This window comes from Schistocerca americana, chromosome 3 (assembly GCF_021461395.2).
Source record: "Schistocerca americana isolate TAMUIC-IGC-003095 chromosome 3, iqSchAmer2.1, whole genome shotgun sequence".
Taxonomy (NCBI): domain Eukaryota; kingdom Metazoa; phylum Arthropoda; class Insecta; order Orthoptera; family Acrididae; genus Schistocerca; species Schistocerca americana.
The window spans coordinates 457,485,853-457,513,350 of NC_060121.1; the positions used below are offsets into that span (position 1 = coordinate 457,485,853).

Genomic DNA, 27,498 nt, shown 5'->3' on the forward strand with positions numbered 1-27,498 from the left:
ATTTGTTTTTTCCTTCATTTTGTTCGCTATCGTTCGTTGAGTTTGGTCGAGCCGGACGTCACATGACATGGATTCAAGTTGATTGTTGATTCTTTTGCTCATTTTTTTTATTATAGATAGCAATCAGTCCTCTTTTTTTATTTTTTGATCGATATAGTTCGTTGCGTTTGGTCTGGGCGGACGTCACAAGACATCCGTTCAAGTTGATCGTTGATCCCTTGACTCTACCTTTTTTACTATAGAGAGCACGCACCCCTCGGACCGAACACGCTGAGCTACCGTGCCAACTGTACTGAAACCCTCATCTCATCCATGACCTTCTGGCAGAGCGGGAACGATATCCACTCGCTCATAACGACTTCTCGCAGTCGGTACATTAATTACATAATAGACGAGTGAAACTTCTCTTGCAATTTTCTCGGAATAGCCAGGATAGCGCACTTTACTACTTGGGAATTATGTTTCATTTACATCTACATGACTACTCTGCAATTCACATTTAAGTACTTGGCAGAGGGCTCATCGAACCACAATCATACTATCTCTCTACCATTCCACTCCCGAACAGCGCGCGGGAAAAACTAACACCTAAACCTTTCTGTTCGAGCTCTGATTTCTCTTATTTTATTTTGATGATCATTCCTACCTATGTAGGTTGGGCTCAACAAAATATTTTCGCATTCGGAAGAGAAAGTTGGTAACTGAAATTTCGTAAATAGATCTCGCCGCGACGAAAAACGTCTTGCTTTAATGACTTCAATCCCAATTCGCGAATCATATCTGCCACACTCTCTCCCCTATTACGTGATAATACAAAACTAGCTGCCCTTTTTTGTACCCTTTCGATGTCCTTCGTCAATCCCACGTGGTAAGGATCCCACACCGCGCAGCAATATTCTAACAGAGGACGAACGAGTGTAGTGTAAGCTGTCACTTTAGTGGACTTGTTGCATCTTCTAAGTGTCCTGCCAATGAAACGCAACCTTTGGCTCGCCTTCCCCACAATATTATCTATGTGGTCTTTCCAACTGAAGTTGTTCGTAATTTTAACACCCAGGTACTTAGTTGAATTGACAGCCTTGAGAATTGTACTATTTATCGAGTAATCGAATTCCAACAGATTTCTTTTGGAACTCATATGGATCACCTCACACTTTTCGTTATTTAGCGTCAACTGCCACCTGCCACACCTTACAGTAATCTTTTCTAAATCGCTTTGGTCTTCGGATGACCTTACTAGACGGTAAATTACAGCATCATCTGCGAACAACCTAAGAGAACTGTTCAGATTGTCACCCATGTCACTTATATAGATTAGGAACAGCAGAGGTCCCAGGACGCTTCCCTGGGGAACACCTGATATCACTTCAGTGTTATTTCAATGGCCTACTAAAAGGGTACCAAATTTGGGGTAAATTCCTGATACCAACCTCTTGGTCTCCCCTTATAAGACAAAACTTCATTTTCTGTACAACGTAGATAAAGGGTCATTATGATTTTTGTATTTGAAACTGGGACATATGCTGTCTTCCGGCGCATCCGATGGGGATCATGCAAACTATTTGAAATGTATGTACGTTTCCAGATTATGTTGGAAACAACTACGTTTGGTCAGTGGGTTTTCATTACCATTTCCATAGTATTTGTTTGACATTCGACGTATAAATTTAGCATGTCTAACTTTTAACGAAATTGCTATTGTTTTCGTTAAACAATAATTATTAATTATTATTGCTTTTAGTTACTTAACTTGCCTTTCTTTAACTTTCTTCTGTAAGTACGAACTTTGTTGTAGAACCTCTCTCTTATTTACGTGTGGTAAAAAAAATTTCACTTTCAAAAGAATTACGTACATTTAAAAATTACGTGAACTCATATTGACTGATTAAGAATATTTAGTTGAGAATTAAATCCTTTACATCATTCGGCCTTGGCACACATTTTCTAATTGCAGTGGATTTTTTGTTAAATATTTACTGAATTCTATCCCGGCGTTAACTATGGAACACAAGACTATCTCTATTAGCAGAAAATGGTTAATTATTGCCAAGCCGACATTTAATTATCGCTGATCAAACCTAATTCGCTATACATTTAAGTTATTTGAAAGAACCAAAATTGTTAAATTTCAATGTTAACTAACATTAACTATCCGCCTACGAATGCACAAACGTATAATTAGTTTAAAATTCATCAGTCTCAGGATCACTGTAAAAGAAGAACAATTTCTTAATTCACTGTTAATTTTTATCTATCTGTTCCCGATTTACGGGTTTGGTTGATTTTCCTTTAGCGGAACAATTTTTTAAATGTGCCGCCGCTGCAAATCGATCGGTCGCGGCACAGCCCAGCAACACCGCTAAAAATGCTGAAAATTCTTTAAAGAAATTTTATAGATGACATGGGCAAGCTAATTTATATTAATAATACACACTTTTGATAAATTCTGATATATTTAGATCAAACAATAATTCAACTCACATTAATTTGTAACTTCTGCTCTAATGGCGGCTAAATCTAGACAGAGACAAAAGAAGTCTACACATTCATAAATCGCTTCAACACAGCTTCCTCTCGCATTCAGCTCTACACAAAGAATACGCTGTACATGGTTCTTTTATACTACTGCTGACTATTAACATTTCTTTGTAATTTGACAATATTATTCTCCTCTGGCTAAATTTCACATCTCTGTTATCGCAGATACTGACACATTTCACAATCACATAGTAAATATAGAAAAATTACTATCCTAAATACAGAGAGAATATTACTACAAAAAATATTACGGTAATAACAAATGTCTTTTACGCAAAATTCAATAATATTTTTTGTTCAATAATTACGGTATATACAACTTGCTCAGAGCGGCGTATATGGTACAAATAAACTCTTGTTCATTAATAGCGTGAGTTTGCCAGGGAACGTTACATTGCCCCCTGGCAGCATTTGGCAAAGAGTTTCTATACTTCGACATAATGGTACCAGTAACGTTCTTTACAATTCTGTATTTTTTATGGAATGGCTCTTTTAATTAGTCCCAGGGTTATATACACTCCTGGAAATTGAAATAAGAACACCGTGAATTCATTGTCCCAGGAAGGGGAAACTTTATTGACACATTCCTGGGGTCAGATACATCACATGATCACACTGACAGAACCACAGGCACATAGACACCGGCAACAGAGCATGCACTATGTCGGCACTAGTACAGTTTCGCAGCAATGCAGGCTGCTATTCTCCCATGGAGACGATCGTAGAGATGCTGGATGTAGTCCTGTGGAACGGCTTGCCATGCCATTTCCACCTGGCGCCTCAGTTGGACCAGCGTTCGTGCTGGACGTGCAGACCGCGTGAGACGACGCTTCATCCAGTCCCAAACACGCTCAATGGGGGACAGATCCGGAGATCTTGCTGGCCAGGGTAGTTGACTTACACCTTCTAGAGCACGTTGGGTGGCACGGGATACATGCGGACGTGAATTTTCCTGTTGGAACAGCAAGTTCCCTTGCCGGTGTAGGAATGGTAGAACGAAGGGTTCGATGACGGTTTGGATGTACCGTGCACTATTCAGTGTCCCCTCGACGATCACCAGTGGTGTACGGCCAGTGTAGGAGATCGCTCCCCACACCATGATGCCGGGTGTTGGCCCTGTGTGCCTCGGTCGTATGCAGTCCTGATTGTGGCGCTCACCTGCACGGCGCCAAACACGCATACGACCATCATTGGCACCAAGGCAGAAGCGACTCTCATCGCTGAAGACGACACGTCTCCATTCGTCCCTCCATTCACGCCTGTCGCGACACCACTGGAGGCGGGCTGCACGATGTTGGGGCGTGAGCGGAAGACGGCCTAACGGTGTGCGGGACCGTAGCCCAGCTTCATGGAGACGGTTGCGAATGGTCCTCGCCGATACCCCAGGAGCAACAGTGTCCCTAATATGCTGGGAAGTGGCGGTGTGGTCCCCTACGGCACTGCGTAGGATCCTACGGTCTTGGCGTGCATCCGTGCGTCGCTGCGGTCCGGTCCCAGGTCGACGGGCACGTGCACCTTCCGCCGACCACTGGCGACAACATCGATGTACTGTGGAGACCTCACGCCCCACGTGTTGAGCAATTCGGCGGTACGTCCACCCGGCCTCCCGCATGCCCACTATACGCCCTCGCTCAAAGTCCGTCAACTGCACATACGGTTCACGTCCACGCTGTCGCGGCATGCTACCAGTGTTAAAGACTGCGATGGAGCTCCGTATGCCACGGCAAACTGGCTGACACTGACGGCGGCGGTGCACAAATGCTGCGCAGCTAGCGCCATTCGACGGCCAACACCGCGGTTCCTGGTGTGTCCGCTGTGCCGTGCGTGTGATCATTGCTTGTACAGCCCTCTCGCAGTGTCCGGAGCAAGTATGGTGGGTCTGACACACCGGTGTCAATGTGTTCTTTTTTCCATTTCCAGGAGTGTATATCCAGGAAATCAGCGAGCTATGAGTGAGAAATGCTAGTATAGCTAATGGTACGAAAACAACCCGTTCTACACTATAATAACAGTGTAAGGTATTAATTTTGTAAAACGCATCTCAAGGTTCAATAACACACTTTCATATTTACATATCCAGTATTACCTGGAATGATGTTTGGCTGACTCCTGTTATTGCGACACGTTATAAGGAGCATTAAAACACAAAAACTGAATAAACGTGAACATGTTAACATAAATGTCTGTTTTCGCAACTAGGGAAACTTCAACATCAAAGCAGACGTCACAACATTAGATATTAAGGAGCGGAATATCCTTGAATGTATGTGGTTATCAGGCAAAAATAACTGGTAAAAGGCATATACAAACGAGTACTTAAACTTCTAAATAAAAAAAAAGGATGGGGCTTGTAAGAACAGCAATAACTGTAAATAACTTGCTAAACCGCATCTTTACACAGAAATGTACGTTTAGAATAACATGTGTGTGTAATAAACATGTATGTAGTGAAATATCAGTTTTCGGAACGAAATTTTCGCTCTGCAGTAGAGTGTGCGCTGATATGAAACTTCCTGGCAGATTAAAACTGTGTGCTGGACCGAGACTCGAACCCGGGACCTTTGCCTTTCGCAGGCAAGTACTCTACCAACTTTGTTTTCATATTTTATGTGGAAAGTGCTCTACCACCTTTTTTTCCGTGGGCAAGTGCTCTACCACCTTTTTTATTTGCCTTCTATGTTTTTAGTTTCTATTTTTATTTTTTTATTTTGATAACAAAAGGATCAAACACCTACAACATGAGCAAAAAGTTACAGGTAATGAGAAAAGCAAATAAAAACCTCTACTGTATGAAAACAAAAGACGTTCTTCATAAGGTAACACAGTATTCCTTGAAAACGGAAAACATAAATAGTTATATTTTCGCAATATCCTACTTTTATTTTATTTATTTATTTTTTTTTTAAAGGGAAATAAGTATTCAGTCTCACCAGCAGCAGCAACCCGACTTCTTTAAATTTTATTTTCATGGGGGAGCACAGGAGAAAGAAAACAAATAGGCTGCAGACAATGCGTGAAAAGGATAAACATGTGCAAAGGAAAAAAAACTTAGAAGAGGAGGAAAAAGGAGAAGTGAAAGAAATTAGGAATACTTTCCGCGGCTTGCTCCACTTTGGCGCCCCATCAGAACAACATCCATTCTGTCGTTGACTATTAGAAGGCGAACGTGGGATCGTCCAGTCTTGGCTGCCACGTTACGTTGAGATTCGACCTCCGAGGCGGGTTGGCGAAAATACTCTGTAAACAGTTAGCGAAAGTGGCCCGATAGTGTCGATGTCGGCGAAGGGTGTGGTTATGTACTTGGAGGCGTGTCCAAAAGTCCACCGGATCAACGATGTCATCCAGGAAGAGATAGTTGATAGCCATGCCGCTGATCCATGTGATGGCGTGCCAATTAGACGATGGAAAGCAGGTCCTGTCGGGATATATCAACATGGTAGGAGAAAGGTGATGTGGTGGTACTCAGAGGCAGAGAGCCACAGTCGTCTGTACGAGGGTCCAGACATCTGCTACTAACTTACACTCAAAACGATGTAAATCTGTATCTTCGACATTGCACTTGAGGCACAGGGGTGAGTCCACCATGGCGATGAGATGCAGTTTCTGTCTTGTAGTATGTTTGCCGTTGACGAGAAGGTACATCTCGCGGTGGTGTCAGTGGTGTGATAGTTGGTGGATCTTTTTCCAAATTGTAGGCCATGAAACCTGGGAGTGACGTGCTTCGACGGGGTTCCGGCGTGGGGACTTTCGGAGAAGGTGGTAGATATCGCGGGTGGGCGTCTTCCTGGTCCTGGGGAGCTCGGTGCATGTGTAGCTGTATTCCAAAAGGAAACGGCCGATGTGCGACATCGGAGGTGGGATGTGTGCCAAATACGTCGGTGGGCGTCCCGAAACAGGTGCGAGCTCGGTGGTCAACATTCCAGTAAAACTAGCATTTTGACTTTTCCATAACCGGAGCATAGTATTGGTGTAAAGTGCCGTAGTCCTGGCTCTCACATTAACCAGATCGAGGCCACCATCCCGCTTCGTTAAGGTGAGAGTTTAATACTGGACTCTGAAGATGTGTCCAGAACATATAAAATACCCGAAAGCCGCTTGTAGTCTGGCTGCCATTGTCACAGTGATGGGTAGAATCTGAGAGATATGGGGTATCCGGGCTGCCAGATGGGTATTGACGAATATGACTCTCTGGCACCTATTTTCAGCGGGCGTAGTAGGTGATTTGGTATGTTGGCCAAGATGCGTTGGAGTTTCGCCCGTAAACTGATAGCCGAGGTGTGGCGAATGTCTCCTGTATACACCAACCGAGAGAGCTAAGAGTGTCCACCAGTTGAAAGGGGACTACGCTGTCTGCGGGAAGGCCGCGGCCGATCTTCATGGCGCATGATTTTGCGACGTTCATAGTGCACTGTAAAGGGTAATCCACTGCATCGCAGCTTTTACGTCTGCCGCTGGACGTACGACGAGGCCAAGTCGTCCGCGTAGGCTCGGCAGCGGAACATATGATCCCGGAGTGGAATACCTGTCAAGCGTCGCCGTAATCTCGCCCTAATCCGCAAATGAATGGTTCCATCGCAATGGCATAAAGCACCGTCGACAGAGGGAAACCCTGCCGTACTGAGCGTTCAATCCGTGTAGTTCTGTAAGTCTGCCCCACGAAGGAGCCGCATAATCAATTGTGTGAACGTCGAGGGAATCACCATCCGGTCCATCACTGCGTTGAGGAATGCATTACTGACGCGGTCAAACGCTTGTTTGAAGTCGATGGAGATTAAAGCGCCTGGCAGTCGCGAGTGTGTTGCCACGGCGATCACATCTCGATGTTCACTGATGGCTGGATGTATATTACGATCACCGCCTTAGGATGTTTGTTCGTGGGAAACAATGTTTCGTAAGACGTGTTTGAGTCGCTCTGTTAGAAGGCGTGTGAAAATCTTGAAGTCGGAATTGAGTAACGTGATTAGCTGATAACTGTCGAGTCGTGATTCTCCTACAGGTTTCCGGAATGGTACGAGTAAGCCTACCATGAACAATGGTGGCGGGATTGCCACGCCGGACAAAAGTTCCCAGTACATATCTCTCCAGTGGGGCAACATCAAATCTTGGAAGGTTCTGTAAAATTCGAGAAGTAAACCATCCGGGCCGGGAGACCGATTCAGTGATCCTTTGGCCACAGTGCCATGGACGTCGTCGGTGGTCACTCCGCAGTCAGGAGGGTTGCAGCCGCGGCGTTTAGTGTGCAATGTATCTCCTAGGCAATCTCAGCAATGGCCTCTGCACCGGAAGGTACTTCTTGATAGAAAAGTCTGTAGTGCGTTGTGAAGGCATCCGCAATGGTAGCTTGCGAAGTCAGCCGTAGGTAGGTCAAAAGTTGTCATTAAGGCCCATCGGCGTTGACGAACATTTTGAACAATATGATGCACAGAAGGTTCTTCACTGTTCATCCTATCTGGCTGCGTGCTCGTACAATGGCTCCCACTAGACGGCACCTGGTCAAGGTTAAAATCTTTACCTTGAAGGGTTGAGTTTCTTTTAGACGATCCGGGGATGGAGGATGATCCATGAGCTCTCATAGAGCGCTATAATAGAAATCTGTTGTGTTACGATTCCACCTGGCTTTGGCTCTGCCATAGTGTGTCAGCCTGTGTCGGATGGCCGGTTTGGAGCACAGTATCCACCACTGCAGTGTGGTCTCGTAACGCATGGTGCGTTGAACACAAGTGCGCCACGTGTCGGTGACGTGTTGTCGACATAAGGGTCTCGCAGTAGCGTGACGTTGAGTTTCCAAGGTCCTGCACTGCGCCATATAGATTGCGTAAGTAGGTTCATGGCACAGATGTAGATGTCATGATGCGAAAAGGCAGACGGCCAACGTTCCGCGTCGAGGAGAACGGATTTTAGAGCGTTAGAGATGTAGGGGAAGCCGTGGCAAAACGGGGAGGTGGGGTAAGACGGGGAAGGGCTATAAGCTACAGTTAGAGTGCTGCCATCTGTGGATAGCTACGTCAACATCATCAATACACAGGTCGCAGTGTGTTGACATTGCTGAACCTTAGTTTCTCGGCGGTTTCTGTGAGCTTTGCAAGGTAGGTACAAGTGTTAAACTGATTTACAATGCTTTACATCTTTCGAGGTCCTAAAATATGTGTTTCGTGATCATTTGTCCAGACTGTATATATAGCACTGAATAGTACGTCTTATTAACAGTAAACTGCTGTGTCAGTAGTCAATGTTCATTAAATAGTGTTCATGTAGGACTAACATAACCTGACAGCATGGTAGGAGGCAAGACGGGGTGGGGCAAGATGGGGAGCTTACCCGTCTTGCCCCTACTATTTGTCCAACCATTACGTTCTTATCGTCTCATGTGTTTACCTCGCTGCAGGTTTTGAACATGTACATTATACGTTGAATATAATTGTAAATAGAATTGTATTCGTTATTCCAACGTTTCCTAATTAATTACAAAGTATGCCTTAGGCTATATGGTGAATACAAATACACAAAACGTGCAAAGTCAGTATTTTTGCTATGCTTTAACGACTGGCTATTGGAAATATGGTATTTACTATGTAATATAGATTACTGGGAATGATCTGACTCAATAGTACGTTCCACGTGTTTTATTTCAAATGGTTCGCAAGTATTATTGGCGACAAAGGTCTATGCAAGATTGGTCATTGGAGTCAATGGAAGGCGCTGTAAATGCTGTTACAGAAGGTCATATGGGTTCCTTCAGGGCTGCTCGACAGTTCAACGTGCCATAGACAACGACTGAACGACATGTGGCCAAGAAACGTGCTAATCCTGGCTACACAGTTGTGAAAAGGTTAGGACCAATCACTACTGTGTTCACCCCACACCAAGAGGCAGAACTTAAAGACTACTTAACACAGATGGAAGGACAGTATTTTGGTCTAACACTTAAAGAACTTTGTGAACTTGCTTTTCAGCTAGCTGAACGAAACAACAAACATCCATTTAATACTGCAGCCAAATGTGCTGGAAGAGATTGGTTAAATGGGTTTCTTCCACGAAATCCTACCTTAACAATACGAAAAGCAGAGGTCACATCAATCGCACGAGCAATAGGGTGTAATCGAGTTGCTGTAGATCGGTTTTTCGATCTGTTAGAAAGTCAATTAGACACATTCAAGTTTACGGGAGACAGAATATTCAATTGCGATGAGACTGGTTTTGCAGTCATTCCAAAAGGTCACACAAAGGTGGTTGCTTTGAAATGGCGCAGACAGGTGGGAGCAGTTACTTCAGCAGAAAGAGGCCAGACTGCGACTACAGAAATCTGTGTTTCAGCGTCGGGGTGCTACGTACCACATATGTTAATTTATCCTCGAAAACGAATGCAACACGCGTTTGAGACTGGCCTGCCCCCTGGTGCCTGGGCAGAAGTCCAAGAAACTGGTTGGGTGTCGAAAGAGCTATTTTTGACTTGGTTTAAGAAGTTTATTGCATTTACTGGAGCGTCAAAGGAAAGACCAATACTTATCATATTGGACGGCCACAAAACGCACACCAAGAATTTAGAACTGATAGATGTGGCCCGCGAAAATGGGGTTGTCTTGCTGTGTTTGCCACCACACTGCTCACACCGTCTTCAACCATTGGACGTGGCATTTATGAAACCTCTCAGTAAATTTTACGAAGATTAAGTAAGATCGTGGCTTCGCACCCATCCTGGAAAGGTTGTTACGCTGCATCAGATCGCAAGTTTATTCGGCAAAACCTTAATTCATTCAGCTACATGTCCACAGCAGTGAACGGGTTTCGGAAAACAGGCATTTCGTCTGTAAACAGAAATGTGTTTCAAGAAAGTGATTACCTTCCCTGTTCAACTACAGACATTCTGCAAGCTCAAACATCTGAAGTTACAGAAACGGAAGACCAAATACCTGAGATGTTGTCAAGACGTAAAACACCTGAACAATTAACAACTGACGATCAAGCCTCTGTTTCGTCTAACTTTCAGGTTACCAGCCCTGAAATGGTGTTAGCTATTCCAAAGGTGGATAAAAAACCAAAAGGAAACCATCTAACAGGCGTGGAAAACCCGTTGTAGCAAGTTTGCATGTTTCTTTGCATGCTATTGTAATTCAATGGTTAAGTGAACAAATGATAATCAAACCTACTTGAATTTGTTTATTTTTGTCCCTTTTGTAAGGGTTTAAAGTTAGTTTCCCCATCTTGCCCCGCCTTTCCCTATATTCTATCGAGTCGGCTGGCGTAGTGGTTCGTGATGTGTATATGCCCCGGGCAGTCGCCGTGTACCACTCTCCAAGTGTCGAGGAGACGAAGGCGGCGGACGAGGAAGCGAAGTTTCGGACATGTGGTGAAATGAGGGTATTGGTCTGTACGCTTGAGAACACAGTTGAAATCTCCACTTACAATGAGATGATCGTATCTGCCGAGGAATAAAGGCGTGATATCTTCTGTGTAGAACTGGGAGCGATCCCTCCGTGTCCGCAGCTCGTGGTCGTGCAGTAGCGTTCTCGCTTCCCACGCCCGGGTTCCCGGGTTCGATTCCCGGCGGGGTCAGGGATTTTCTCTGCCTCGTGATGACTGGGTGTTGTGTGCTGTCCTTAGGTTAGTTAGGATTAAGTAGTTCTAAGTTCTAGGGGACTGATGACCATTGATGTTAAGTCCCATAGTGCTCAGGGCCATTTGAACCATTTTTGATCACTCCGTTTCTCAGTGCCCGATGGGGCGTGGAGATTTATGATTTTGATTCCTTCAACTGTTATGGCCACCCCTCGCGCCGTTGGGAGATATGCGACATCGGAAACTGCAATCCCTTCTCGGAGGAGGATGGCTGTGCCTGTGCGTTCCATAGCCACGGCGGCGGCGTGCGTGTCGTATCCATATCACCCGGACCAAGTTCCTGTCCTCAGTTCTTGTAACAGGGCGATGTTGATGTCCGCTGCTCTTAGCGTGTCCGTGGCAGTTGAAGTTTAACGTGGGAGCCGATATTATTAGTATTTGTAGTAGCTATTCGGTATGCCTGATGGGAGATCAGTGCTGTAAATAGTTTCGTAGCTGATGAAGATTGTCGTGGTGGAATTCTGGAAGTCAATAGAAGTCGCAGGAGTCGTCGTAGAAACATCCCCCATTTTAGAGTTGGTCTAACCGAGGAACAGATCTCATTTCCGCTTCAGGTGCAGGTGGGAGATCCATGTCATCCACCCATGAAAAATGTCCGTCAGTTTTAACATTGGAGACAAGTGGCAGCGCTAGCTGAGTCGGCGCATTTGCGTCGCTGACGATGGGCGTGCTATGTTCCATGGCTTCTGGGCGCGGGGCTTACTCAGTATCTTTGTTGGGCGGCTCACCGTCTTGTGGATGACGCGTCTCCGTGGCAGAGGAGAAAGAGTTATCGTGTACTTCGTTAGAGCTATGTGCCATCTCTTGGTCCTGCGGAGGGGACTCAATGGTCGATTCTGTTGTCTTGCGGCGTTTTTTTCTTAGTTTGGGCGACTTTTGCTTTAGGCAATGTGTTTCGGTGTCTGACGAAGGGAGAGATTCACATCGTTCCGGTGCAAAAGCCGCGGCTGCTATGATGCGGTCTTCAGTCTCCATAACACTCTCACTGGTATCCTTGTGATCTTCTGCCGTGGGTGTGTCCGGCTGTAAGACACGTTCGCGGGTGGCATTGCAAGTGACAAGGTGCTGGGACGCCTCCGGGTATATCTGTCCAGAGAGACTCTCGTGAACCGCGTCTTGTGAGGGCTGGACGTGCAGTGTGGCCGCATAGGTGATTGGAAGGGCGCTTGTGCGTAGTTGTGTGATGCGGCGTTGCAAGTATTCATTACTGACGTACCCATCTTTGCCACAATCAGAACATGTTCGAGGTTGTCCGTCGGAAATGACCACCGTATGACAGCCGCCGATAGAAATGTACGACGGGACGTGCCGTTTGAGATCTATTCGGACTTGTCTCACACCATTAAGCACCGGCTACGTCGTAAACTGTGCCCATATCTCGGCTACGTGACTCTGGACTTTTTATGTACGGTCTTTGCGTCGCGATGACTTCATCTTAAAAAAAATGGTTCAAATGGCTCTGAGCACTATGGGACTCAACTGCTGAGGTCATTAGTCCCCTAGAACTTAGAACTAGTTAAACCTAACTAACCTAAGGACATCACAAACATCCATGCCCGAGGCAGGATTCGAACCTGCGACCGTAGCGGTCTTGCGGTTCCAGACTGCAGCGCCTTTAACCGCACGGCCACTTCGGCCGACTGACTTCATCTTCATTCACCTCGAAAGGCAGTGTGAATACACGGATCGTTCGAAGGCCAAGTCCTGCATGGTCGACATTCACAGGCCCGACGTTGCCGTCGGAGTGTCGAAATTTTAGTCCATGTCGCGCCCGTTGAATAATCTCGTTACAGGTAGCGCCGGAAGTCATCTTAACATAAGCAACGCTGCTAATGATTGATAGGTGTATGCCAATGAGATCGTCACGGGGGATCTTCCCATTTTCGCGTAGGAAGCATTCGACGGTCAGTGCTTTGGGTCGTGCGTATTCATTTGAGAAGGTGAACTTAAGAGCGTTCTTCCTGTGTGAGTGCCGGCAGCTGTGGTCGAGCTGTTCTAGGCGCTTCTGTCCGGAACCACGCGACTGCTACGGTCGCAGGTTCGAATCCTGCCTCGGGCATGGATGCGAATGATGTCCTTAGGTTAGTTAAGTTTACGTAGTTCTGAATATAGGGGACTGATTACCTCTGATTTTAAGTCTCATAGTGCTTAGAGACATTTTAGCCTGTGAGAGTTGGCAATTATAGCTTGTTCGACTGAGAAGCACGGTGACGAGAAAGTAAACAACACTCCGCACTCGCCGCGACGTGGACGGCCGATCGCGGGCCGCACTGCTGCCCTGCCGAAGGCAGACTGCTACCAACTGAGCTACCCAAGCACGACTCACGACTCATTCTCACAGCTTTAATTCCACTAGCACCTCGTCTCTTATCTTCCAAACTTCACAGAAGCTCTCCTGCGAACCTTGCAGATCTAGCACTCCTGGAAGAAAGGATATTGCAGAGACTTGGCTTTGCCACTGCCTGGGGAATGTTTCCAGAATGAAATTTTCACTTTGCAGCAGAGTGTGCGCTGATTTCAAACTTCTTGGCATAGCACTTGCCCTCGAAAGGAAAAGGTCCCGAGTTCAAGTCTCAGTTCGGCACACAGTTTTAATCTGCCAGGAAGATTTAATATCAGTTTTGTTACATTGTCTTCCCAAGGTAATATTAATTTGTTAAAGATGAAAATCATTAATTCGCCAGGATTTTATCATTGTTTAAAAATTGTGTTTAAGATCACAGAATACACCAGTAGCTTGTTTCAAAAATTAGAAAGTTTAATGACATCAGGCGATTTCTCAATTTAGACCATGAAGGCTGTTTTCAACCAATACACTTAATTAGATGTGTGCCAGAATCAGTGCATAAATGACATCATGCGCCATTATTAGCAGTTAAATGAATAAGTACTATATTTGCCTAATATGTACACAGACACACGAGCTGAAAAACCATGGAGTTGAAAATACATCAGCTATCATAATTGTAGTAAACAAGACGAAGCACTTGCAAATTAACTCATGAAACCTATGAAAACGAAAATAAGGGCAACTGTAATAGTTTGTTCTGTTTCACACATTTTTACTGATTCTTAATTTTTCCTCTTTGTACCAAGTTAAAAAACGTTTGATATAAATACACAAATGTAATACTGGTCAATTATTGTCAAACTAAAAGAGTTTACAAGCTTTACTATTGACATTATTCCGCTCAAAATGAACACTTTCAGTTTCTGCCAGTGTATTCGTGGTGTAACGTGTTTAAGTGAGATATTTCTGTTGGTGACAGATGACAGTGGACATCAGTACTTACTTCATTTGCGGTATAATAATTATATCGTTAGGAGTATTACGTTTTTAGGCTCGTTCGTACCTTAAGGAATGTGTGGCAAGAGGAAGCTGTTAATGCTTATTTCCCCTGGGCAGCAGGTCAGCTGTCGAAGTGTCCACATATGGACGCCGAACGGTTAGTATATAATGCCTGGCGTCATTCACTCCATGGCGAAGTAGACCTACGCAGAAAACAACTGGTCGTAAAGTTTGTGATGTGTTTGTGGACTGTTCGGCGCAGAGAAAAAACAACCATCACACTAATGTGTGTGCACCATGTATATGTATTGATGGTAAGAGAAAATTTTACTCCATGAACACCTTGACATACTGCAAACTGGTACTCTCTTATTTTCGTGCCCATGGAATATGCTGTTTACTCCATCCTGGTGCAAGCTCATTTTTGGCCCAGAGGGAAACTAGTCGTACTGATGAAGAATAATGTGAGCGCATGATGACTATTGCACGTGTCTAGTGTGCAGCTTTTCAGGCGAAGGTCGCCACACAACTTAGCCATAAACGTGCACGTGCTGTTCATTGCCATCTTTTGGACTTTGAGAAAGGTGAATCATTTGTATAACGGACATGGCTGCATTATATCAGCAGATGGTATGGGCAGTGGATTCAGTATAATGAAATGCCTAGAAAATTTATATCGCCACCTACAAAGTACCAAGCACTAGTTGTCACAAGCAATGTCTTTTCCTTCACGTCGCAATTTTTTTTGGGTATCGGTTATCGGCCAACGGCCTTGCCGCAGAGGTAACACCGGTTCCCATCAGATCACCGAAGTTAACCGCTGTCGGGCTGGGCTAGCACTTGGATGGGTGACCATCCGGTCTGTCGAGCGCTGTTGGTAAGTGGGGCGCACTCAGCGCTTGTGAGGCAAACTGAGGAGCTACTTGATTGGGAAGTAGCGTCTCCGGTCTCGTAAACTGACATACGGCTGGGAGAGCGGTGTGCCGACCACATGCCCCTCCATGTCCGCATCCAATGACGCCAATGGTCTGAGGATGACACGGCGGCCGGTCGGTACCGTTGGGTCTTCAGGGCCTGTTCGGGAGGAGTTTAGTTTTTTGTTAATCGGTTATCGTTTTAGCTATGCTTTTGAATCAATATATATTGTGACATAATCACGGCAAAAGTTATTGCTGACAGAAAAGAGCGTTCCCTGTTGAAAGTCGGCAACCTGGATCCCACTGTGCTGGGGTCGTATATGCTGAGAAGAAAACTCTTTGCCTCTGGCAACATGTCGGGGTACAACCTCAACACTTTCAGTTTCATCAGTGTCTCCTGCTCTTCTTCACATTCGGTGAAACTGGCATACTGCAATGAAAAACATGCTACACTCATGCAACTGCTTCACACTAACCTGTGCTCAAGCGCTTTGACCAACAACACCAAGAGGCGTCTCTCGTCTGTTGTCTATCGTTTGGTATTAGACAGGTCACAGTTCCGTGTAATCAGGAAGTACATGATCAGCAAATACACTTGCTTGCGATGTCTCCACGGCTCTGATTCTGTTGTGTCGGCTACCCCGTGGGAGTGAGAACCGGCACAAACAAGGAAGGACAGAAGTTGCGATGGCCGGTGGGAGGAATCCAATTCATGGTACAAACCACTTGAAGATTGATGTAACTCTCTATTTCTAAAAAGAAAATAAATACAACTTAATTTGAGGTGCTGCTTGTGCATCCTACAAGCCATTACTGTACACTACTACTACTCGCAGAATGCAGCCTAAGTGCCGTATTCCTGATAGTACTGATGCTGTCGATGACTGTGACCGAACTAGGCCGACCAGCGATGGCAGCTGGTTAAATCAGAGTTGACAGGAGGCGCTGAACTCCTGTCTTCCTGGAGGCGCAGGCGTGTCGCTGGCCACTCTTTCCATTGGCGAGCTGGTCAGCGCCTTCTTCATGACCTTTTCGCGGCACTACGCTGGTGGGTGTGCAGCCGATGCTTTGGGAATGCACAGATTTTTGTGAGATGTTGCTAAGTACCTTCCTGCCTGCTCTGATATTATTCCATGCTAAATTTTCTGGAAGAAGGCTTACAGTGAGACAGAATCAGTAATTTACAATGACTTATGGAAATAATAAACCACTGTTTCAACTATCTTTTCAGCTAGGATTTATGAGCTGAATTAGTCCTTAATTCTGGACGGCGTCTCCAAAACTTTAGCGGTTGGTCTGCGATAGCAGCATCGAGATGAATTAGGAACTCCATCCTTCTCCAGCGGACCGCGGCAACTGCCATCACGTATCTCTACCACAAAGAGGGGTGAGCCTCCATGTCTGGCAACTTTCTGCCTGCTTCTGTCGCAGACAACCCAGTCTCCTCCACCACTTGGTTGCCCCTAAAAAGAAACATCCTCATTGGTCGTTAAAAATTTAGATCCAAGTGTGGTTAAAAAAAATGGCTATGAGCACTATGGGACATCTATGGTCATCAGTCCCCTTGAACTTAGAACTACTTAAACCTAACTAACCTATGGACATCACACACATCCATGCCCGAGGCAGGATTCGAACCTGCGACCGTAGCGGTCACGCGGTTCCAGACTGAAGCGCCTAGAACCGCACGGCCACACCGGTCGGTCAAGTGTGGTTCACAGCAGTACAAAAATTTGGTAGTTTCTTTGTCTGAAATAAAGTAGTAAATACAATGGTAAAAGAGTTTATATAATTATTTGAAAAGGATCTGTTTGAATTTGTCTCTCAGGTTTTCTGTTTCTTGACTGACCTTAGAGACACTTCATTTGTTGCTTGAGAACTTGAAGGCATTCATCTTTGCTCACCTCAACATTATTAAGTGAGTGATCTGTTGTTACTTTTGTAACCTAATGTAAATAAGAACCTATAAAATATTCGGTCTAGAATCATGTTTCGCGTTGCAATGAGCTCGCCTTCTTAATACAACTTTTCTGGTGAATTTAGTTTTTCTGTTGCATGTCTGGATGTTCTGTTATGTATTTTCAGTGAGTATATGTACTCTTCCCGACAAAAGAAGTGAAGCATTTAAGAGGAAGAAACGAAATGAAACTATTTGGACTGGGACGGGATATAACGTTATTTCAGTGATTACAATATCGAGTCTAATTTACAAAGAACTAGGATGAATGAGCCCACTTATCAGTATGACGTTGTGCTCTTTCTTTGGATGTATACACTGATTCGGTTGTATCCTCTCCTGATGCAAGCTGTCCTGCAAGTGTACTTGACCATTGATATCCTGAGTATTGTCACAGGGACCTCTGGATCTTGCTGACCAGACAGCACTTCTACATAATCCACAAAGTTCATAGACACATGAACCGTGGATGGACGTGCATTGTCATGTTGAACAACGGCACTACAATATTGGTGCGAGCGCGGTAGCACTTATAAGGACATAGGATGTCAGCCACATACCATTGTATCATCATCTATTGTACCAGACGTCAGAAGCGTTTGATCCCAGAATGATGACAACAGTAGTTAAGACCACTCTGCTTCTCCAAACATTGGATGAATGAGACCTCTCTACAGGGATCCGCCATACTTGCCGACAATGAATATCATGGTCATCAAAGGTAGTGCAAAAGCATAATTCATCACTGAAAACAATGTGACACCATTCGTCAGCTGTCATTGCTTCTCTGCCACAGAACCATACCAGACGCAGCTATTTGTATTGTAATGTTAGTGACAGCCTGCACATGGGACGAAAATTCCCTCTTCTGGCTAATATTGTTCCTTACTGGGACCTTCGTAATATTTTGATTTTGTGTACACTACCATGCAGTAATAAGTGTGTTCAGGTTACCAGTGTGTGCTTGATGTAAAGTTGTTGTACTGTAATAAAACTGTTTAATGTTTGAGCAGAATCTGGGCTCAGTCGTTTACCACTCCCAGGCCGTTGCATCCTATACCGTTTCAGTGGTAGGAGAGTATGAGTCACTGAAATGAAGTAGGATGCGGAGATCCGGTGGTGGCAAACAACTGAGGCTAGATTCGGTAGTGAAATAACTTTGAGTGCAATTAACTTACATCAAGAACAAACCTGTAACCGGAGTCCGTTTAATAAAATAATACAATTACTGTACAGTAATGCACCCGAAATCAAAATGTTACAGAGGCGCCAGTAAGGAACAATATCCAAGAATTTCTTAAATGAGCCGAAAAAGAGACAGGCTATGTATTAAAAGTTATTTTAAAAACTCCAGTAACGCATAGTGGTTCAGAGACGCAAATAAGAAACAGCATCATGTATTATTTTAATGCTAGAGTCTATAGCACAAATTTCATATGGGTAGAATATAATTAGGTTTTAAAGCTATAAAACTGAACAGCAGCAACGTTAACAGCATACAATTGCATCTAAAAATAGGCACACATAACTTGAAATAAGGCTCTAGTTCCGCCCCAGTTTTCTTTTACCATTACAGAAGCCACATGAATTTACCAAAGAAGCTGAGTGCCAGCTGAGACAATAAAGTGTCATAACAGCTTGATGTAAGGTAGCGCCCTTACAGTTGCAATCACTAGAAACACGGAAGGTGGACTATCGCCTCCACTGGCACTTGGTTTGGAAAATTTAAACAAAACAAAGTCATAAATGCAGAAGGAGTCAAATTCCCACCACCACTGTTGATATCTCACAACTAGGGTAGGGATAACTTTAAGGAAAGGTGGACCCACATATTTCATCATTTGCTGTTTCATGGGATACAATTTGTTGCTTCTAACTAAAATTTAAAGAAAATCTTCTTAAAAGAATCACAATCTTTAAAAAAACTTCACCAGTCTCAATTCATTAAAAACAAATTTTAACAATTTATACCATTAAGAGCAGGGATTGAAACTGGACGTATACAGTTCCCAAAACAAGAGAGAAGTCACAACAACTAGGCGCGGCTGGAAGTAGCTTCAACAAACCATTTGATCAGCAAAATGATTTACAGTGACAGCCACTGAGTGTACGAGTACTAACAGTTTCCAAGCTTGGGTAACACATTACACAAATGGATAACGCCCATCCGAAATATACACTGAAGAGCAAAAGAAACTGGTACACCTGCCTAATATCGTGTAGGACCCCAGCGAACAAGCACCATGAATCGTGCGAGACTGTCCATAAATCCGTAAGACTACGAGCGGATGGAGATCTCTTCTAAACAGCACGTTGCAAGCCATCCCAGATATGCTCAATAACATTCATGTATTTGGAGGCCAGCGGAAGTGTTTAAACTCAGAAGAGTGTTCCTGGAGCCACTCTGTAGCAATTCTGGACTTTGGGGTGTCGTATTGTGCTGCTGGAATTTCCCACGTCCGTCGGAATGCACAATGGACATGAATGGATGCAAGTGACCAGAGAGGATGCTGTCGTACTTGTAACCGATCAGAGTCGTATCTAGACATATCAGGGGTCCCACATCACTCGAACTGCACACGTCTCACACCATTACAGAGGCTCCACCAGCTTGAACAGTCCCTGGTTGACATGCAGGTTCCATGGAGTCATGAGGCTGTCTCTGTGTCTGTACACGTACATTCGCTGATACAATTTGAAACGAGACTCGTCCGACCACGCAATAGGTTTCCAGTCATCAACAGTCCAATTTCCCATGCTGACACTTGTAATAGTTGAAATCTGCAGAAATTTTCGGAACGATTGCACTTCTGTCACGTTGAAAGATTCTCTTCAGTCATCGTTGGGCCCGTTCTTGCAGGATCTTTTTCCGGCTGCAGCGATGTCGGAGATTTTATTTTTTCCCGTATTCCTGATATTCACGCTACACTCGTAAAATGGTCGAAAGGAAAAATCTCCACTTTATTACTATCTCGGGGATGCTGTGTCCCATCGCTTGAGCACCGACTATAATAATATGTTCAACCTCACTTAAATCTTGATAACCTGCCATTGTAGCAGCAGTAACCGATCTAACAACTGCACCAGACACTTGTCTTATATAGGCGCTTCCGACAGCAGCTCGCGGTCGTGCGGAAGCGTTCTCGCTTCCCGCGCCCGAGTTCCCGGGTTCGATTCCCGGCGGGGTCAGGGATGACTGGGTGTTGTGTGCTGTTAGTTAGATTTAAGTAGTTTCGAAGTTCTAGGGGACTGATGACCATAGATGTTAAGTCCCATAGTGCTCAGATCCATCCCATAGGCGTTGCCGACTGCAGCGCCGTGTTCTGCCTGTTTACATATCGCTGTATTTGAATACGCGTGTCCATACCAGTTTCTTCGGCGCTCCAGTGAAGAAAGTGTAACCAGTCACACCACTGGTTGTGGCCGTTGGAGAGCTCTTAACAATGTACAAGCCTTAATTTAAAACAAATCTTAAGCAATAAAATGCACAATCCCCCAAAATACAGACAAAGCTGGGAAGGGATACAATTTAAATTTGACTCTCAACATGTGCACACCAACAGAAATGTTGACAATGACCCTTAAATTAATGCAGTTGCCCAAAATACAAGATAAGCTGGGAGGACATGCAATACAAATATGACTCCCAACTGGTACAAAACAGCGGAAACGTTGACAAGGACCTTTAATGAAGATAGAGTTGCCCAAAACTCAAGGTAAGCTGAGAAATAAAGTAGACGGCCATCACAGCCAACAAGGAACAAGAAGGCAAGTTTCGCAATGAGTGGGGTTAGCCAATGACTGTGAATGAAGGAAAGGCTCAACTGTTTATATTGATTAGTTAAATGTCCTAAACTCAACGCGCTCAGAAGTAGCAATAAGGGTGCAAGGTTTAAACGAGTAGTTAAATAGCAGTTATAGCGAGGAGAAACTTCGGTGTTGCAGAGCACGTTTCAAAATAGGTTCCCGATTAATCGGCGACACTCTGACATAGCACGCATCAGACGATAAATTTTACTTAACTTGAGCCACCACGAAGCGGCTGGTAGAGGCACCAGACTGCCGGCCAACCCAGAAGCAGAAAGCAAAGACATCTCTGCTCCGAGCCCAGGGAACAGGAACGCGTCGTCTGCTGCCAAAGCATCCCTGCCGACGCACATCGAAAGGGAACAGTAATATGCGCAAATAAGGCTACAGACAAGTATGCCTAAGACGTAGAAAATCTCAACTAATCATAAAAGCGACTACATATGCAAACTTAATACTCCTTAAAATTACTTGTTACTTTGGAGCGAAATATCAGATTCTGCTGATGTAATAATTCATGCATACTCTTCTACGAAGGGGGCTTTGCCTCCGACAGATTATGTTACAAATTTAATTTCGGTCATTCGATTTATAACAGAGAATACTCTTACACTTGTACGGAATATGGCCTGGAAACAAACTGCGGTCAGTTACACTGACTGATGATCGTACACACAAACACTTGTAGGCGTGTTGATATAACAGGTCTAATTTCACATAATACAAGACATGGCTTTGCAAGTGCCTAAAAAGAAAACAACGCTTAGCTATACTAAGGTGTGAAGGAGCCGTGACTTGCAGAATTCCAGACCGGGTGTTATTGCCTCCAGTCCGTACAGGCGGTCTTCGAGGTACCATAGAATTTAAGCTTCCAGAGTAGACTGGGAATTTGCCGACCTGGTTGTATGCGATATCCGTTGCTACCAGTCCTTAAGCGAGCGGACGACGCTTGCTCCCGACTTCCTTATTTTGGCTCATTGACGAATTATTGATGGCGTTCTGGTTGGTTCAAATGGCTCTGAGCACTATTGGACTTAACATCTATGGTTATGAGTCCCCTAGAACTTAGAACTACTTAAACCTAACTAACCTAAGGACATCACACAACACCCACTCATCACGAGGCAGAGAAAATCCCTGACCCCGCTGAGAATCGTACCCGGGAACCCGGGCGCGGGGAGTTCTGGTTGACCGTGTATAATACGTACATGTTGTTGTTGTTGTGGTCTTCAGTCCAGAGACTGATTTAATGCAGCTCTCCATGCTACTCTATCCTGTGCATGCTGCTTCATCTCCCAGTATCTACTACAACCTACATCCTTCTCTTGATCTCCATCTACGATTTTTACCCTCCACGCTTCCCTCCGATATATAATTGGTGATCCCATGATGCCTCATAACATGTCCTACCAACCGATCCCAGTCCGCAGCTAGTGGTCGTGCTGTAGCGTTCTTGCTTCCCACGCCCGGGTTCCCGGGTTCGATTCCCGGCGGGCTCAGGGATTTTCTCTGCCTCGTGATGACTGGGTGTTGTGTGATGTCCTTAGGTTAGTTAGGCTTGAGTAGTTCTAAGTTCTAGGGGACTGATAACCCTAGATGTTAAGTACCATAGTCCTCAGAGCCATTTGAACCAACCGATCCCTTCTTCTAGTCAAATTGTGCCACAAATTTCTCTTCTCCCCAATTCTAAGTGACCTACCCATCTAATCTTCAGCATCCTTCTGTAGCAACACATTTCGAAAGCTTCTATTCTCTTCTTGTCTAAACTATTTATCGTCCATGTTTCACTTCCATACATGACTACATTCCATACAAATACTTTCAGAAACAACTTCCTGACACTTAAATCTATTCTCGATGTTAACAAATTTCTCTTCTTCAGAAATACTTTCCTTGCCATTTCAGCCTATATTTTATATCGTCTCTACTTCGACCATCATCAGTTATTTTGCTCCCCAAATAGCAAAACTCATTTAGTACTTTAAGTGTCTCATTTCCTAATCTAATTCCCTCAGCAACACCCGACTTAATTCGACTACATTCCATTATCCTCGTTTTTATTTTGTTGATGTTCATGTTATATCCTCTTTTCAAGACACTGTCGATTCCGTTGAACTGCTCTTCCAAGTACTTTGCTGTCTCTGATAGAAATACAATGTCATCGGCGAACCTCAAAGTTTTTATTTCTTCTACATCGGTTTTAATACCTACCCCGAGTTTTCCTTTTGTTTTCTTTACTGCTTGCTCAATATACGGATTGAATAACATCGGGGATAGGCTGCAACCGTGTCTCACTCCTTTCCGAACCACTGCTTCCCTTTCATGCCCCTCCACTCTTATAACTGCAATCTTGTTTCTGTACAAATTGTAAATAGCCTTTCGCTCCCTGTATTTTACCCCTGCCATCTTCAGAATTTGAAAGAGGGTATTCAAGTCAACATTGTACATATCAAACATACAATACGCAGAAAGCTGTATTGTGTCAACTGGATTAGAAAAACGCTAATCATCAACTATTTCATTCGATGCCTTGAAGCTGAACCAGCAGAATGACACTGTCAAGGACAAAATCGAAATCATACGTTTGATCAGGAGATAATTTGCAGCAAGTACCTATAATGACTATAGTGTCTTTCTCGATGATTTGGTTTCCAACACGAAAACGTTTTTAAGAAACGTTCTGTTTTGTATCTTTCACTTACTGTCGATATATTTGTAGTTGCTTCAACTAAAAAGATAATATGCAGATAATTACACTAATTTTCGAACTTTCTTTTCATAATACGACTATTCAAAAGTCAACAGCTTGTTTCTTTACAGACACGCCAGACGCACTATTACCATTCCATATATTATGATATTTTATTCCTTACTTTATGAGCAATATTGGTTATTAATATTTTTCTTCGATATCAGTTTTGTATTGATTCTAATTTATCTTTTTATTTTGGGGTCCTCAGATCACACATTTAAGATACTATATTTCTGGCGATATTCCTCACGATTCACACTCCTATCATGTAGAGTTTTCCTCACTGACTATTTTTTTAGTATTTATTATTTCCGAACATCCTCTCGGAATATAATGCATGAAATTTATTTATATCTTATTAATTTTTATACACATAACGTTATCTGACATATTTTAAGACAGTGTTTTGTGTTGAATATAGTGCAACTGTTGTCCTTATCATATGAGATATCTGCATTACAGAAAAACAATTAATAAAATGATTATCTCTAACCTGATCAGAAATTTTACAAAATAAGTTTTTTGTTACTATAGAAGAGGATCTACCAACCATGGCTCCATAATGAGTGGATCCTTTCAATGCTGCCCGATGGAAAAGAACTCAGACGGCAGACAAGTATTGTCAACCGCACAGTAAAGAAAGCAATTGACGCCCTGAAAAAGAGAAATATTGCACAAGGTAGAGCGAGAAAGAGTTTCTTAGATGTTATGACAGATTCAGAAGGAAATTTTCTCTTACCTGAAAAGGAAGTCAGTGACGAGGTGAGTACTTCCAGAACCAAACCCCCACAACTTCTGCTGGTTATCACTATTTTTATATCATAATTTTTATTTTAATGCCTTTTTCTGAAGTTTTAATTGTTCAGATGTATCATCAACTCATAATTGGAAAGAGAACGTATAATGCCAAACGAATGCTGTACATCTGAATTTCTTTTCCTTGGTTACTTAAATTATTATGTGTAAAATTAAAGACATCAAGACTTTTATTGAAATGTTTGTAGTCGTTGATCGATTGAAATAGTGTTAGCATTTAGCTGTTACATATTAAGAATATCATTAGTTTTATTTAGCAGCACAGTACAAAACCTTCTTCCAGCGACGCGTCAGTCCGAATACGACATGTACGTGCAAATGCTATTTAGAAAGGACTGACAATACACAGCCCTCAATTTCTATAATTTGTCTTGATTTCTCTGTTGCAGTTGGTAGTTTTACATATCGTCCAACGATTTATTTGTGCAACAAAGATACATATAATCCATGTAATACTCCCTCAGAGAGTGGAGACAAAAAAAGAGTGATACATTTTCACCGTCTTAAGTTTGCTCTTATCATCATGATAATCCAATTATGAGCTACTTGACATCAATTGCTGGAGAAATTCCTCGTCTACACCTATTCATGGGCTACATTCTTCGTCATCTGTTGCATTGGTGTCGTGTTTGTATTAACCGCGACGCTGACCCCAGCGTTGCAGGATGGCCATTTCTGCTGTGGGGATGGGATCTTCTAGAAGCGTCGCGAGCTGGTGTCAAGGAAGATGCCTCATTAAAAAAATCTTTGCTATTCGGCGGTTGCCATACGTTTCAGATGATGAGAACTGGAACAGCTGCATCATAATAATTTATGAATCACGACTATTATCATGAGTCTTTAAAATCTGCATAAGGGTATATAAGATATGCCCTCTTAATTTCTGCACAAAGTTGGCCTCATGAAGTAAGCAACCGTCATGAAGAAAATAGCCAGTGAAACTAAAGAAAGACGTGAGCCTACAAACAAAAATTATTGAATAAAATCCGGCATCATAAAACGTTGGAAAGGACGCAAAACCTAAACGAGTTTAACGGACCTATGTGGTACACCTACTCAGGTACAGTGGACAGCACCACTAGTACAACACAGGCTGAGTAAGCAGGACCCGTACTAGGCATTATACACAGCAGGATTTGTGCAGAATCAGGGTAAATGAAATAGAGGCCAACAGGCCACAAACAAATGAGAAAAGCAACGGGAAAGTTCCAAACTAAACCAATGTACAAGAGTGGGTAAGCATGGGAGTATAGGGAAAACACAATAGCAGATCTTAAGAGGTTTACAACTAACAAGAAGATATTACGATAACGTAATACATTATCACAACATCTTGGAAACGATACCACGAAAAGTATAGGAAAAGAATATCTTTTTTGTTATGTGTCACGTCCCGCTCTCCTCCCTTGTCACTCGTGTGTTTTCTGTAACCAACCAAAATTTTGCAAAAAGGAATGGTGATGTAATTCCATCTGCCCATTAGAAGTAAATTCAGGGATAGTTGTAAGACATCTCATTGTTTTCACCTCTTCTGAAATGTTAAGAAAATGACCCTTAGGTTCTGTTTGGAAAAGTATTAGAGTTTTGAAGACATTAATAACGCAGTGTTCCCCCAGAACATAGGTCGACAATGAGTGCGGTTTTCGAGTTCGTCTTCTCAAAACGTTCTTTAAATTTAACATTAAAGCTTCTCCCCACTTGACCATCATATTTCAGTGGGGTTACCTGCATTTATACATTATCTTAGTTGGACGCTTTGCAGTTGCTTTTCACACTAGTCTGTGGCCTGCGGCCCGCTATGTCGCCGAGCGAGGTGGCGTTGTGGTTAGCATACTGTTGTCTACGTCAAGTTAGTAAGTGACTGAGGTGTGCAACAGAATCGTGCGCGTACATGCGAACGATCTTAAATTCAAACATTCTGATAGTCATATTGGTGCGGTCTCTATCGATCACGCGGGGCTTGGCCTCCGTACGATACGCGTCTTCGAACTCCCTTTCGAAGTACCACTTTACGTAGTCACCGCGGCTTTCCAGCTGCAGGCAGAGTGGTCAGACACATGGCCGAAAAATGGGAAAAATGGACCACCTTTACAACGTACCCGGTTCTTAACGGGGTACGACAGATCAAAATTGAACTGACCAAACATGTACCATCCTATCTTTTCATCGGCGGATGTAGGGAGATAATATGTATGACGGTCAGCCACGCACTTGCTCCGGTTGTGGCCAAGAATGGCACGTCCGTTCGGATTGTCTCCGACGACGGCTTACTCAAATCCCGACAGGTGAATCTATGCCTCCTTCTACGGTGACTACCCTTCCTCTCAATTATGCTGAGGTTACACGGGCAGCAACCCTTTCCAATGCTAACCACATTCGTCCGATAACCGCCCCCGATAGCGGGACCATGATGGCTTCCGCAGTACTGGGTCCGGCCTCTATAACGGCGCCCCCACCTGAAGATAATCACCGACCAACGTTGCAAGAAAGCATGGATGCCAGGATGGACATTGACCCACGGGTTGTGCCGACAGCGGCTTTTCTTCCAGACACTAGAGCAGCTGAAGAAATCCCCCCACATTCGGATACTGAAACACACGTCCGTAAACAGCGTTCCCCGCGGAAACACGAGAAACGGCGACGTGCTCCATCGGACGAGTGTTTGCAGCGATCGTCTGACATGGACTGTGGACACTCCGACGACGGTACCGGCAGTACAGAGGCCGCAGTAACATTCCACCCAACAGATCGCCGTGGTGACGGCTTCAGTCCGTCAGATCCCACAGAACAGCAGGATCACAAGCAG

At 44.0% G+C, this 27,498-nt stretch overlaps 1 protein-coding gene and 1 pseudogene across 1 annotated transcript in view; both read left to right on the forward strand.

Annotated features, from left to right (window-relative positions):
* The window catches only part of LOC124606151 (cytochrome P450 4C1-like), a 179,288-nt gene that overhangs the window by 55,333 nt on the left and 96,457 nt on the right, over positions 1–27,498 (forward strand). The window lies entirely within an intron of this gene.
* LOC124608064 lies at positions 15,206–15,323 on the forward strand (annotated as a pseudogene).